The sequence below is a fragment of the Zalophus californianus genome, chromosome 2 (assembly GCF_009762305.2).
Source record: "Zalophus californianus isolate mZalCal1 chromosome 2, mZalCal1.pri.v2, whole genome shotgun sequence".
Taxonomy (NCBI): Eukaryota; Metazoa; Chordata; class Mammalia; order Carnivora; family Otariidae; genus Zalophus; species Zalophus californianus.
In genome coordinates, this window is record NC_045596.1 from 185,350,861 (window position 1) to 185,364,639 (window position 13,779).

The window sequence follows — 13,779 nt, forward strand, 5'->3', positions numbered from 1 at the left end:
TAACCTGAAAAATCAGGTTCAACAGGCAGTTTTGTGTGACTGAGCCCCTGAGTGGAAAAATCACAGCAGAGGACTGGATTCAGAAACCTGTTGGTGCAGTCATTCTGCCGAGAACTCGAGGGTAGTGAAGGTTTTCCCAGTGTGATCACTTTCTCAGGCACAGCCCATCGGGATTTGTGTCAATACAGTGATACATCTCATCTACCTGAATCAACTCGGGTCCGTCAAGGAAGTTGGGAATAAGTAAACGACATACAGTACATTACTTCCATTCATTCTTTCAACCAAAAATAAAATATCAATAACACTCAATAAAGGTCAGGCCTTTCTAGTATATTGTCTAAATTCACCTGGGACTCCACATCTTCCAGAAAATCCTTTGTAGTTTCATTAGCCATCTTCTGCTTGAGACTTAATTTTCAAAGCTTTATTCTTCTCAAACCTCTTATTCCAGTCCCTCCTTCACTCTCCTCTCCTGGAGTTCACCTTCTGCCCTTTTGAAACTTATATTCAACTCTTTTCTTTCTGTATATGTTCTAGTTACTCTTCATTCACTTATAAACATTCCCAAATTTCTCCAATTAGAGGAAGCAATGTCCCTTGGCTCTCTGTACCCTTTCTTTCTTTTTGAAGATTTTATTTTATTTATTTGAGAGCACGTGCGCGCGCACGAGAGAGAGCACGAGCAGGGGTGGGGAGAAGCTGAGGGAGAGGGAGAAGCAGACTCCCCACTGAGCAGGGAGCCTAAAGTGGGCTGGGTCCCAGAGTCCTGGGCCAAAGGCAGACGCTTAACCGACTGAGCCACCCAGGTGCCCCTGTGTCTTTTCGTTATACTCTTTCTTTTCCTTAGGACCAAGCCAGCCTTTCTAAAGGACACCTCTCCACCCACTGCCCCTCCCGCCATGGCTCTGGAACCAGACAGCTGGGGTTGAGATCCAGGGTCTGTTGCATCTATCTCTGTGGCCTTAGACAAGTGACTCAACCCTTCTGTGCCTCCGTTTCTTCCTCTGAAAACTAGGGAATGTAGTCCTACGTCTCTTGGTCAGGGAGTTGATGCAGCCAAAGCACTCAGACCAGGGGCACACGCACAGCAAACAGCAAGTACTAGCTACCTACTGTGAACTATTATTTCTAGTTACCTCACTGCCCTCACTCATTCAGGTGATTAGAGATCCTCACATGCCAAAATCTAACACATACATTTCAGTTTTTCTGTTATCAGACTTTGCAGCAGTTGACATTCTCTGCCAGGTGCCTCACATCGTTGGAAGGCCCCCTTCTCCTTGGCTTTCGTGCCAGGCCAGACTCAGTTTCTCCCCACTCACAGGTTGTGTGCTCCTGTATCGGAAATGCTAGTGTATCTGATTAGACCTGTTCTTCCTTGACTCCGGGCTCCTCGAAGACGTTCTAAGTCAATGGGTTCACAAAATATGTTGTTTTTTTTAATTATTATTACTCTTATTAATAACAATAATTGCCAATAGACAGAGATCGGTGAGTGAGAAGACAGGCTGAAAACAACCTCACTCTGCCTCATGTCAGCTAGTGTGCAGTCCCAGAATCCCAGCCTGGCTGCTGAGATCCTACCTCTCAGGAGAGGGTCACCGGAGGCAAAGAAACCACATGTTACAGCTAAGATCCAGCCCATATTATAGTTGGCATCTGCTTAAATAATAACTGGACACAGAATCATTAATAGGTCAGGCCTCAGGCACCATCCCTAAAGGATCAGGTCATATGGATGGCGTCATATTTTCACGGTGTTCTTACGAGGATGGGATGTCTCCAAAAAAAAATTTTTTTTTTTTTTTTGCCAGTCCGCATGTTCTGAACACCACTTCTCACCAGTGCGAGCCTATTTCTAACATCCATTATGTTAACCTACAAACCTCTAATTTTACCCATGGAAAACTCATTTCTAAGGTTAATTTTATGCTAAGTAACAAGCCCTTTGGTGTTGGTGCAAGATAATAAAGCTGAAACGCTTGTAGGAGCTGCTTCAGCAGAATTGTCTTTCTTATTACACGCTAGCTGAATACCCTGGAGGTGTGTGGTCCTGATTTAGAGCAATGGACCCTGGATCTCAACCCCAGCTGTCTGGATCTGGCGTGACCACAGGAGACACAGTGGGTGGAGAGGTGTCTTTCAGAAAGATTGGCTTGGTCCTAAGGAAATGAAAGAGGGTATAATGGAGGGATACGGAGATGTGTATTCCAGGCCACTCCCATGGAACACAGGTGAAATCACCCTGTATCCATCGGTGTTTTGTAAAGTAAATTGGAGACATCATAACAGGTCTTATCTTAGCCCTCTCCACAGTGAACCATTCTTCCTCCTGCCCCTCTCCTCCTCCCTCTTCTCGTTGAGAACTTCTACAAGTGTGCCAGATGTCCACTTAGACGTGACTTCCTCTGGGATGCCTCCTCATCTCCAAAAAACGTCTAGCACGTGACTCTGTGAACTCTGCCATAGTGTTGTTGCATTTTTTTTTGAAATTGTTTATATACTTGTCTTTGTCTCTCTTATAAGATTGCACATTCCTGAAGAGCAGGGACTGGATCATTGTTCACCTGTTTATTCCCAGGGACCACCATACAGTGGTATAAAGCAGGTGCTAAGTGAGTGATATCAGAATTGATGGAAAGGAACAAGCTTAGTGGCAGCTTATATTGGAAAGCTGCTGTTTTGTTCATGTTGAACAAATATTTTGAGTGGCTATGATGTGAAAGGAAATGTACTGTGGTCTGGAAAGAGGGAGAAGAATAAGTCAGAGGCCCTGATCTTAAGAATTCATATCCTGGTTCGATAGAGACACAATACAGACAGCTGTAACAGGACATGGATAAAGATGTACACCCCCACTCCCAGGGGTAAAAACTGACTGCTCAAACCAGTCAGGGTAATGCCATCCTCCTGTTCTTAAAATGGATTCCATGATCTGGGCCTAAGTCCATCAGTTTTGGCATTGCCCTGGTCAGACATTGTTGTAGAAAAGGGCATAGGACATGTTTAAGAGCCAATGAGACACATAGGAAGTTTTGCAGTGACTTCTGGAAATGAAACTTTCACATTTTTAGATCCACCAAAAGAAATATTTTCTCTTCTAGTCTGTGTAATGTTCTGATCAAAGCATGGAACTGTAGCATTTTTGCTCTCATGGAGTAAGCCAGTCTTAGGAAAACACGAATACCATGGGAGGCAAAGAAGAGAGATGGGAAGAACCGGTTATTTCATACACGAAGATGAGTTGCTGAAGCTGTGCCTTACTTAGGCTTTCCATTACAGCCAAACTCTCCCTTATCGTGGTTTTCTCCCTTTTCCCCATTATTTATATCTAAAAGCAATTAATCATGAGTGTGAAAATAAGACACTGAATCCAGATTTTAAGATTTGTATTTCATTTATTCCTCTGTATGCACTGGCTAATAAAGCTGCTGTTTTGACGAATATGACTAGTCACTTAAATGAGATTAATTATAATCAGTACGCTCAGACGGTAGAGTTATCTGGGGGAATTGAACAAACCACCAGTAGTTTGGGCATCAGGTAAACCCTCAACCTGGTTTAAACTCTCAGGCATTCCCTTATAAGATATTTAGTTGTAGAAGAAGAAATAATCAAGGAGGAAAGAAAATATCACATGAGTACTGAGGAGGAAATTGAAAGGGAATATAACCAGCCCTCGTAGGTAGAATGTTGCCTTCTGCAAAAAAAAGAATTTCTATACAATTTATAGAATTGAGCAGAAAAAAAAATTGAAAATAACTGTAAAATCACTACAAGATGATTAGGAGCCAAATCTTGTTAAGGCAGGATTTAAACATATCTACTATAGGACGACCTTTCCTCAAGTGCATGAGGTTTTGTCAAACTCCTTAAATGACTTGAAGTCAAACAAAATACATTTTTCAAGTGCTTTGAGAAGTTTGAGCACAAATCCTCATGCTTGTTTGGAAAATTTAGCACAGCAACTGCATTCTGAAGTAAATCCCAGCCCTAAAACCTGCAGAGAAAGAAGGAATAAACTGCATCTCATTACTTCTGCTGTTTCTCTGTCTTCTACACAATCCAAGGTAACTGAAAAGAATTAGCGTAACCCTTACAGATAATCAATTTATTTCACTAAATTTTCAGAACATTTTGTATGGGGTTATTTTAGAATATTAATGTTTGGCAATTACTCCATCTATAATAAATGCCTGATTCTACAGTCTCCGTTCAAAGTTCTGAAAGGATTATTCTTATGCCTTGAATCCCATTGCCAACCACACTTGACCTGTTACCTTAGCGAGTCATATAGTCGCAGGTTGAGAAAAGGACAGTGCATACCATAAAGAGCAGCTGAGTTACAGTGAAGAAATGATGGGCTCACATAGAAAAGGCTGAGAATACTCTTAAAGCAGAGTTCTTCAATCTCCACGCTATTAACATTTTAGGTCAGATCATTTTTTTTGTTGTGGCCGGTTGTTCTGTTCATTGTAGAATGGCTAGCAGTATCCTGGGCCTTCACCCACTAGATGCCAAGTAGCCCCCAGTTATGACAATCAAAAATGTCTTCAGGAATTGGCAAATGGCCCCTGTCTTGGTTGAGAACCACTGGTCTAAAGTAAAATAATTTCCAAATGAAATGATGATAAACTGGTGCTCAATGAACATTAATTTTTAGAGTACCTTGCAAAGTAGATACTGTTAGTTTATCTTAAAGGAAATGAAATTAGTGTAAGAAGGAGCAAACAATGGCCAAAGGCCCAACAACCGTCCTGGATTCAAGTGCTAAATGTATCTGGCACTGTGCTAGGCTCTGGATATTCAACAGTGACCAAGGCATAATTTGTCCTCAAGAAGTTTCTAGTTCTTGGGCGCCTGGGTGGCTCAGTTGGTTAAGCAACTGCCTTCGGCTCAGGTCATGATCCTGGAGTCCCGGGATCGAGTCCCACATCGGGCTCCCTCCTCGGCAGGGAGTCTGTTTCTCCCTCTGATCCTCTTCCCTCTCGTGCTCTCTATCTCTCATTCTCTCTCTCTCAAATAAAAATAAATAAAATCTTAAAAAAAGAAAAAGAAGTTTCTAGTTCTTTGGCACCTGGCTGAAGGGTGGTACAAAGACAGAGAGTGTCATGACTCTTCATGCAGATGGAGTTGGAAGAAGTGGTCAGAGGAAACAATACAGAGAAAGACCGAGGGTGAATTGAAATTCACCTGACTAATGGGGGTGAATATGGGGTAAGAGGTAAGAGCAGAGCTGAAGAGCATTCCAAGGAGCAGAAACAGGATTTATAAATGCCAGTAGTTAAAAGAGAGCATGGCACATTCAGCATGGCTGAAGAAGAGGATGGGCAAGAACTGATTATACCCCTGAATGTGTCTTAGAGCAAAGTGATGAGCTGAAAACATCAGTATTTTTCTAGGACCCTCATCACATGTTGGAAAAAGCTATAGCCTGGCTCCAAAAAGTTGGTTATGATTTACATCTGTGCCTCCAAGGAACTCCATCCGGTTCTACATATGTGGACCAGCCAAGGTGTTTGTTGGATAATCAGATTAATGCTGTGTTCTCGATCAAGCGTTAGAAATGGAATAATAATAAAACACTGGGTTTAGGTTGAGATGCTCTTAACCTTTTGCAAATAGGAAATAGTAGGTATTCAGTAAGGTATTTAATTTTAAGGTATTTAATTTTACCCAGGTTATTACTTACCTTCGTATTGCTTAGCTTTTTTTTTTTTTTTTGGAATGTTCCCACATACACACAAATCCAGTGAAAAAATATCCAAATATCATCAAACTGCAAAGGCAGTCTCTATTCATTGTTGCTCATCTTATTAAATAAGAAGCACAGGGGGGCTCAGACATTTTTCAGTGCCTGAGAGACTTGGCTTTCCAAGAGCTTCTGTCCCCAGGGTTGGTTCAGGTGAACTGTGCTAAGAAGACAAACCTTCGAAAAAGCACAAGAGCAAACAGTTCCTGACAGCATGCTGCACGTCATGTGGAGGACATGGTGTGTGTGTTTCACGAGCGTACTGTGTATATGGTGTTTGAATGGTTTCCTTCTGATAAGAGTAAAGAAAACCTTTAACTGGATCTCAAGATGTGAAGGAGCCAAACCTTCTCTTTGGTGTTGCCTTCATTGTCTTCAACTTCTATTTTCAAGCTATGAACTTTGTGACTATACTTAATGGATTTAGAAGACTAGGCGGATGTGGCACGGTTTTTTAAAAATGCACTAGCATGACAGTCAAGAGATCTGGGACTCTTGATACTTTATAAATAGCAAGACTGACACCGGGTTGCCATAGACAACTCACATGAATTGATTGGCATGTGTCCTGACAAGCTCATCAGGTTGTCGTGGGGATCGAAATAATGAATTCATACAAAAGTACTTTAAAAAGTGAGATGAGTAATGAAAATATCTTTGGGCATGATGTTTGCACTTCATAGCTCCCAAATTCTAAGCATCTACGTTCTTAAATGTTTTAAAGATTCTCTTCGTTTGCTTGAAAGAGAGAGTAGAGCCACAGGAATGGGACTTTCAACAGGTCCCTAAAGGAGACTCATCCTTTTCCTGACTTATGTGGGTTCTTTGCCCAACCTCCTCCTCAGACAAGCCCCACTGTCAGCCTTCCTCCTTTCTCTCTATAAAATCACAGTCATCATATGTCAATAATCATAGTCTTTCCCATATTTAAAAAAGAAAACCTTTTCTTGGCTTTATTTTTTCAGCTACCGACTTATTACATTTTTTTCTTTGTAGCCAAATATTTTTTAAAATTTGCTTACACATGTGGACTCCGTTTCCTTTTCATCCTTTAATTTGTCAGTCCTCTCCAATTTGCAAAGGCTGTCCCTAGGCTTACTCATACCTGGGTCACTAAATACTGAGGTATTTTTCACTCCTTAACCCTCCTGACCTTTCATGTCATTCAACACTCTTGCCCCGCCTCCCCCTTCATCTGGACAAGCTTTCTCCCCTTGATGTCCACTTGATTTTCCTTCTACCTCTCTAGCTGCTCCCCTCAGTGAAACTTGCAGCTCATTCTCTGTACTTGACCATTAATTTTTTGGAATTCATCAAGGTGCTTTCCTTAACCCGATTCTCTTTTTGTTATATAATCTTTCACAAATGGCTGTCATTTGTGACTGCAATTTCAGTAACCTCTGTGGCAGACTGCTCATTGACCCCCATGGATGTTTTCTTCTCTACAAGGGAAGCCGCTCATGTATTTTCCTCCTAGTGCCTGTCACAGTTCACAATTATGTAACTCAGTCATCTGCTGATTAACACTGTGTTGCCCGTTCTGTCCGAAAACTAATAGCAGAAGACACTTCATCTGTTTTTCTCACTCTTAAATTCCCAGTGCCTAGCGGAGGGCTTGCCACAGAGTAGACAATAAAATTGGATTAACCGAATGAATAAAAAACTGGATATAGAAAGGAAAGAATGGTAAAATATTCATGGACCATAGGCTCCAATGGGATGCCCAGGCTCTTAAGTTTTGTCTCTGTTTCTCTGATTATAGAAACAACACATGCTTCCTCAATTTATTCAGGTCTCTATTTAACATCATTGCTGCAGTTAAAAAGTACCCCTTCCCAACATGCACCATCTCCTAGAGTCTGCTTTATTTTTTATAGAATTTAGCACTGACATAATTTTACTTATATATGTAAATAAATACTTTTATTTATATATATTTATGTATATATAAAAATAGTGTGTATGTGTATGTGTGTGTGCATGGGTCTGTTCATTTTCTATGTCTCCAGACTAACCAGAGTGAAAGGGAGGGGTGGTGGGAGCAAAGAGTATTTTACCACTGACATTGTTTAAAATTGAGTGATATTTGGGGCACTTGGGTGGCTCAGTCGGTTAAGCATCTGCCTTCAGCTCAGGTCATGATCCCAGGGTCCTAGGATCGAGCCCCGCATCAGACTCCTTCCTCAGCGGGGAATCTGCTTCTCCCTCTCCCACTGCTTGCTGCTCCCCCTGCTGTGCTCTCTCCCTGTGTCAAATAAATAGAATTTTTTAAAAAAATAAAATAAAATTGAGTGATATTTAAAAGATGACTGATATTTGGTAGGTTTGTTATTTCCTTTTAATTCTCCACAATCTCCCCTTAATTGTCTGCATTCAGGGTGGACCCCTCCCTCTGCCACACCCTTAGTGCATTAGTATATGCTCCAAGAGAACAGAGATCTCTTCTGTTTCATTCATGGCTTCTTCCCATATGAGACAAATGAAAGGTCAGTGTATTTGGCAAAATACATATGAACATATAAAGAAATAGAAAAAAGTATCCGTCCATAATCCTTTCATACAAAGATTTAAATGTTTTTAATGTTTTAACATATATTTTCCTCCTTTTTCTATGTATTTTTTTGAACATAACTAAGGTCCTAAAATGTGTTCACATATCTGCAATTCACCGTTCCCTTGATATTTTCCCAGCAGTTAAATGGACACAATCTGAGAGCAGAGAGCCACAGTTCAGATACCTGATCAACCACTTATTGTCTTGTGAACTCTTAAACCAGATACTTGCCATCTTTGAGCCTCAGGTTCCTGATTTTAAAAATAGGAGAATCACATAACTGCTTCACTGGGCATTTACAAAGATTAAATGTGATCATCTATGCATATGCCTTGTGGCAAATGTTAGTTTGGGGGATGTACGGCCTCTAAGTGCCCCCCGGAGATCCCAGCATCCTAGCGTTCACACCCTTGTGTGACTTCCTCCCTTTGGGTGTGGACTGGACCTAGTGATTCGCTGCTAGAGAACAGAATATGGCAAAACTAATAGGGATGCCACTTCTGAGAATTGGTTACAAAGACACTGTGGCTTCTGCCTTGCTCACCATCTCTTGCTCCCTTACTCACTGTGAGGGAAGCCAGCTGCCATGTTGTCAGCTCTTCTATGAAAAGGCTCACATGGCAAGGAGCTGAGGGAAACCTCCAACCAACAGCCAGCAAGAAACTGAATTCTGACAACATGAATGGGCTTGGAAAGGAATTCTCCCTGTTCAAACCACCGGATGAGACGACAGCCCTTGCCCAAATGTGACAGACCTTGTGGTAGCGGCACTCAGCTAAGCCATGCCTAGATTTCTGATCCACACAAACTGTGAGTTAAAAAATGTTTATTGATTTAAAATCCCTTCCACATTTTGGAGGAAATTGTTATGTAGCTTTTACTAATGGGCAGTTTCAAATGTCGGCCTGTCTGGAGAGTCCTCTAGAATAGAACACTCTTCTTTCCCACCCGGTTTTTGAAAAAGAGATACAAAACAGAGCAAGGAGATGGGAAATCAATATACCACTTTTATTAATAAAAGGTAAGCTTCAGTAATTGGCTTAGTGTGATCATCAAATAAACTTTTTAACTGAATCTCAGAAGTAAGGAGACGTAGAACCCTTTCTTGGGCAGCACTAGATGGAACAGGTTTTCTCATGTGGGTGGAAAGTATATGGCTCTGGAGAAAGATTTTGTTGCTGGGGAGAAACAGAGTTCATAAGCTCCCTGCAAGCAGCTAGATTCCCAAAGGGAAGATGGATATAGCAGATCTTGTCCAGTTTCCCACACCAGATTTACCAGTCATGGAAGGGGCAATATGAGTGATAGGGAAACATAAGACTGAAAGTACTGCCCACGGACTTCCCTGCACCTGAAGGGAACCTAATCAGCACTAATCAGTAGTAGACCCTGTCAAATGTGAGTCATTAGAAACTGCTTATGAGTATCACTGTCATTTTTTATAATATCCGTCATAACGTGTTGTGCTCTAATTTATTAAACTAATCTCCTCTTGTTGGAAACTTGGGTTATTTCCAAATTTTAGTGTTATAAGTACTTCTGCCATGAATGTCTATTTCCTTAGCATAACTCCCCAAAAGGAGAGTTAGTAACTCAAAAGTCATGAGCATTCACATGTTTTCTCTGTATATAGCTAAATCGCTTCCAAAAGGTTTGCCTAATTTCCATTTCCATCTGCAGTGTGTAAAAATGTGCTTCTGACCCTGGAAGCCTCGGGCTTTCACCTTTATTTGATAATCTCTGCTAATTTGATAAGTGAACCACAGTTTATATTTAATTTGCAATTCCTTGATTATTAGTAAGGTTGGAAACGTTTCATTGTTAATTGGCCATTTGTATTTTCTTTTCCCTAAATTATCTGTCCAGTGCTCACAGATCTGCTGGCATCGTTCACCTCTTTCTATAGGCAAAAGACTCAATTTCCCTCTTATCTGGAGCAGTGTAATCCCAGAGAAAAGAGCCTGGGGGAATACCAGTGGATGTTTGGGGTTGTTTTTAATGTTTCTGTACTTTCCTTTTTTTAACTTATTTTTTCTACAATGTTTCATATTCTACTATGGCTTGTAATATGAATGATGATCGCATTTAATCTTTGTAAATGCCCAGTGAGGCAGTTATGTGTGTCAGTTATTGTTCTAAGGGCTTTGTGCAGATTAACATGTCGAATGCCCACACCGACCCTATAAGGTAGCTACTATTTATTTTTACAACCCTTTACAGAAGAGGAAGCAGAGGAGAAAAGACATTATCTGTTTCACCCCAGGTGAAACAGATAACAAACAACTGAGCTGGGATCTCAACTTCAGTCCTTCCCCGTCAGGGTCTATGAGCTTATTCGCTAACCCACTCAGCACGATACTGTAGTTAACCCTAGAGGACCATGCACTTAATTTTTCTAACAGGTCATCCCTAATGAATAATGTGTAATAATGAAAATGGTAAGAATTCTCCCTCACTCTGATAAGGTTTCAGTAATAAAATGATTATTTTAAAAATAAAACAGCTTTGTTTTCTGATTATAAATAATGTGTATATTTTGGTGTTTGAAATATTCAGGGAGTGCAAAAAAATAAAACAAAATAAAAATTAGGTAATCTCATCCTCCAGAAGTAGAAAAAACACAGTGTAAAAAAAATGAGAGTTATCTCAAATGCAATTTTTATACTGTAACAAATAAATCTGACGGGATGAGGGAGGGGACTAAAAGCATAAAATTCTACTTCCTTTAAAAGAATTTCATACTGGATGGGGTAATTGGGTGATGGGCATAGGGAGGGCACGTGATGTGATGAGCACTGGGTGTTATATGCATCTGGTGAATTACTGAACCCTACATCTGAAACTAATGATGTACTATATGTTGGCTAATTGAATTTAAATTAAAAAAAAAATAAAAAACTTTCATACCACCTTTTGGCTATATATGCTACACTGTAACATTTAGATGTTTCCAAAGAAACATGTTTGGGGGAAATTTAATTATTCAGGTACAACCATTTTAACTCAATTATACACAGGAGATATAACCTAATTAAGAGAAGAAACAAAGCATTGTAAAACAGCCCAGATAATCTAGAATATTTGTGTTGCTACCTCTACTTTATTTCCCCCTCTATTTATAACACTGATTTGTTCCATTTATATTAACAAGAAAGAACTTACCATGCACTTAAGTTAATCAAACTTATGTAGTAAATCATGGGTGAATATAATTGAGGTGCACACTGCACCCTGAAAGCCAAGCTATTAAAAACTGGATGACCTCCATTTTACTCACTGCTCTTACAATTATGACAAATATTTGAAATCAATTAAGATTGATTTTTGGTTGATGGGCCATTCAAATAATCCAAAAACTAGAAGGAAAATAACACTGTTTTTAAATGTCACATTTAATTTTTAAAAATTTAAACAACAGTAATTTTTAAAGACTTAAATAGCCTTTATTTCAAAACTCTTAAACTAAGCATTGATTATTCTTCTGAAGTCATGATCTCATGCCTTAATTGTCAGTGTTACAAAGTAAGAATTGATCCCTGATATATTTTTTTCTAGTCTTAAACTAATACGTATTTCACCTGTTTCAAAATACTGTGAACAATTATACTTCACAACGCAAGGACATAATATATTCAAGTAAAGGCAAGCACCATATCTTTATCCTCATGTATAACAATGCACCTGGTTCATGGCAGAACTGCAACCAAGAATTGTGTTTTCTATTTAATGTTAAATATATTAGATAGGGTACATTTGCTGTTTTCATGTCAGTGTGTCACTAATTTCTCTACCACTGAGTGTTTACAATGCACAGCCTTAAGAAAAACAAAACAAAACGATCAATTATTTTGATAACAATCAAGTAATTCCTCTGTACTTGATCAGTTTGGACTCCCTCTGTTAAAAATCAGAAATTTGATTGAATTTAAACTGTAGCCTTTTTTTTTTCTTTCTTTCTCTGTTTTTGTTTTCTCTATCCCCCACCCGATGTGGTAAGCATGAGCTATAGTAGATTGCATGATATAAGGGCAGGGCTAAGTTATATCCTAACTTCACCTCTTACTGGCATGTTACTCTGAGCAAATTACCCATTTGCAAAATTATTACCTCGTGACACCACCTAACAAAATCATAATACTACCTAACATAATAATATTTAATAATTGTCACAGTCTTTGTCTATTCTTAGGTACTCTGTAATTTCTTTTCAATATTATTTTTATTTCTGCTTACACAAAGTAATCAAAGATGGGTCTTTCAAAAATAGACTTCCACAAAAAATAGAAAAATTCTACAAGTGTCAATTGGAAAAACCCAAAAAGATAGACTTCGGAAAATGTTGAAGAAGAGTTGAAATGCTCCAAAATAGATGACATGATGATGAGATACTAGGTGACAGTGACCAAATCCCACCTTTTCTATTTCTAGTTTTGTTCTAGCCCGGCCAGGGAGTATAAGGGAATCGGTAGCTAATGTGATCTCATACTCCCTAGCTCTTTTCCTGGGCCTGAAGATTCTTTGCTATGTCTTTTGTTTCTGAGAGAAGCTAAGTGTGTCCCAGGCAGTTTTGGCTAGCCTACAACTTGGTGTGGGGAGAGGCTCATCCCGGTCCCAAGTATTCTGGATCAGCCATGGAGCATGCTCTCTGCCAGAGCCTGGGCCATGATGCATAGCGAGCAGCCATGCACAGCCTATGCTGCGGAATAATCAGAGATGGGACTGTGCATACTTCATTCCTTCCCTGCCCCTTTGTCCTTTCTTAGATCTACACCATGTGTTGCATAGTGGTGATGCTGAAATCAAGTAGCACAAACCCTAAGAATTGTTGTTGTTCAACCAGCTGTGGTTAACAAATCATAATACTTTGCTGGACAAAAAAATAAACCCTGACCAATATATATATATATTTTTCTTTAAAAATAGTGAAACAGGAAAATTTAGGCAGAAGCAAAATTACATATGTTCTAAAACTACTAAGCCAGTTAGACTAAACCTATGCTTCATTTGGTCTAAGTCCTAGGTAACCCAATGATAACACACTTGGAAGAGCTTTGGAAGAGAAGGCAAGCCTGCAGTCTTGAGTGAGAAACTCCAGATATTCACGTCTCATTTGATCTCCTTCTACTTGCGCTGAACCTCGAACCATTACTGTCACCGATGGGCTAAGATTTGTTCCCTCAGAATGGAATTCTGTCACATGCCCTTTCCAACCTTTCCATGCTCAAAGAATGAAAACCCATCAGAGTCCAGTGAGACTGATCTCTCTGCCATGAAGTCTCCCATGATTATCTCAACTGGAATTCTCTCTCCCATCTGGGAACTTATCAAAATATATTATCAATACCTCTTGTGACATACGTCATTACAGTAAAATTAACAATTCATGGTGCATTAACAATCTCTGAATCCCGACTAGGTGCGGAGTTCAGCTGAAAATACTGGAATACCCTACCAAGAGTCCTGAAACAAG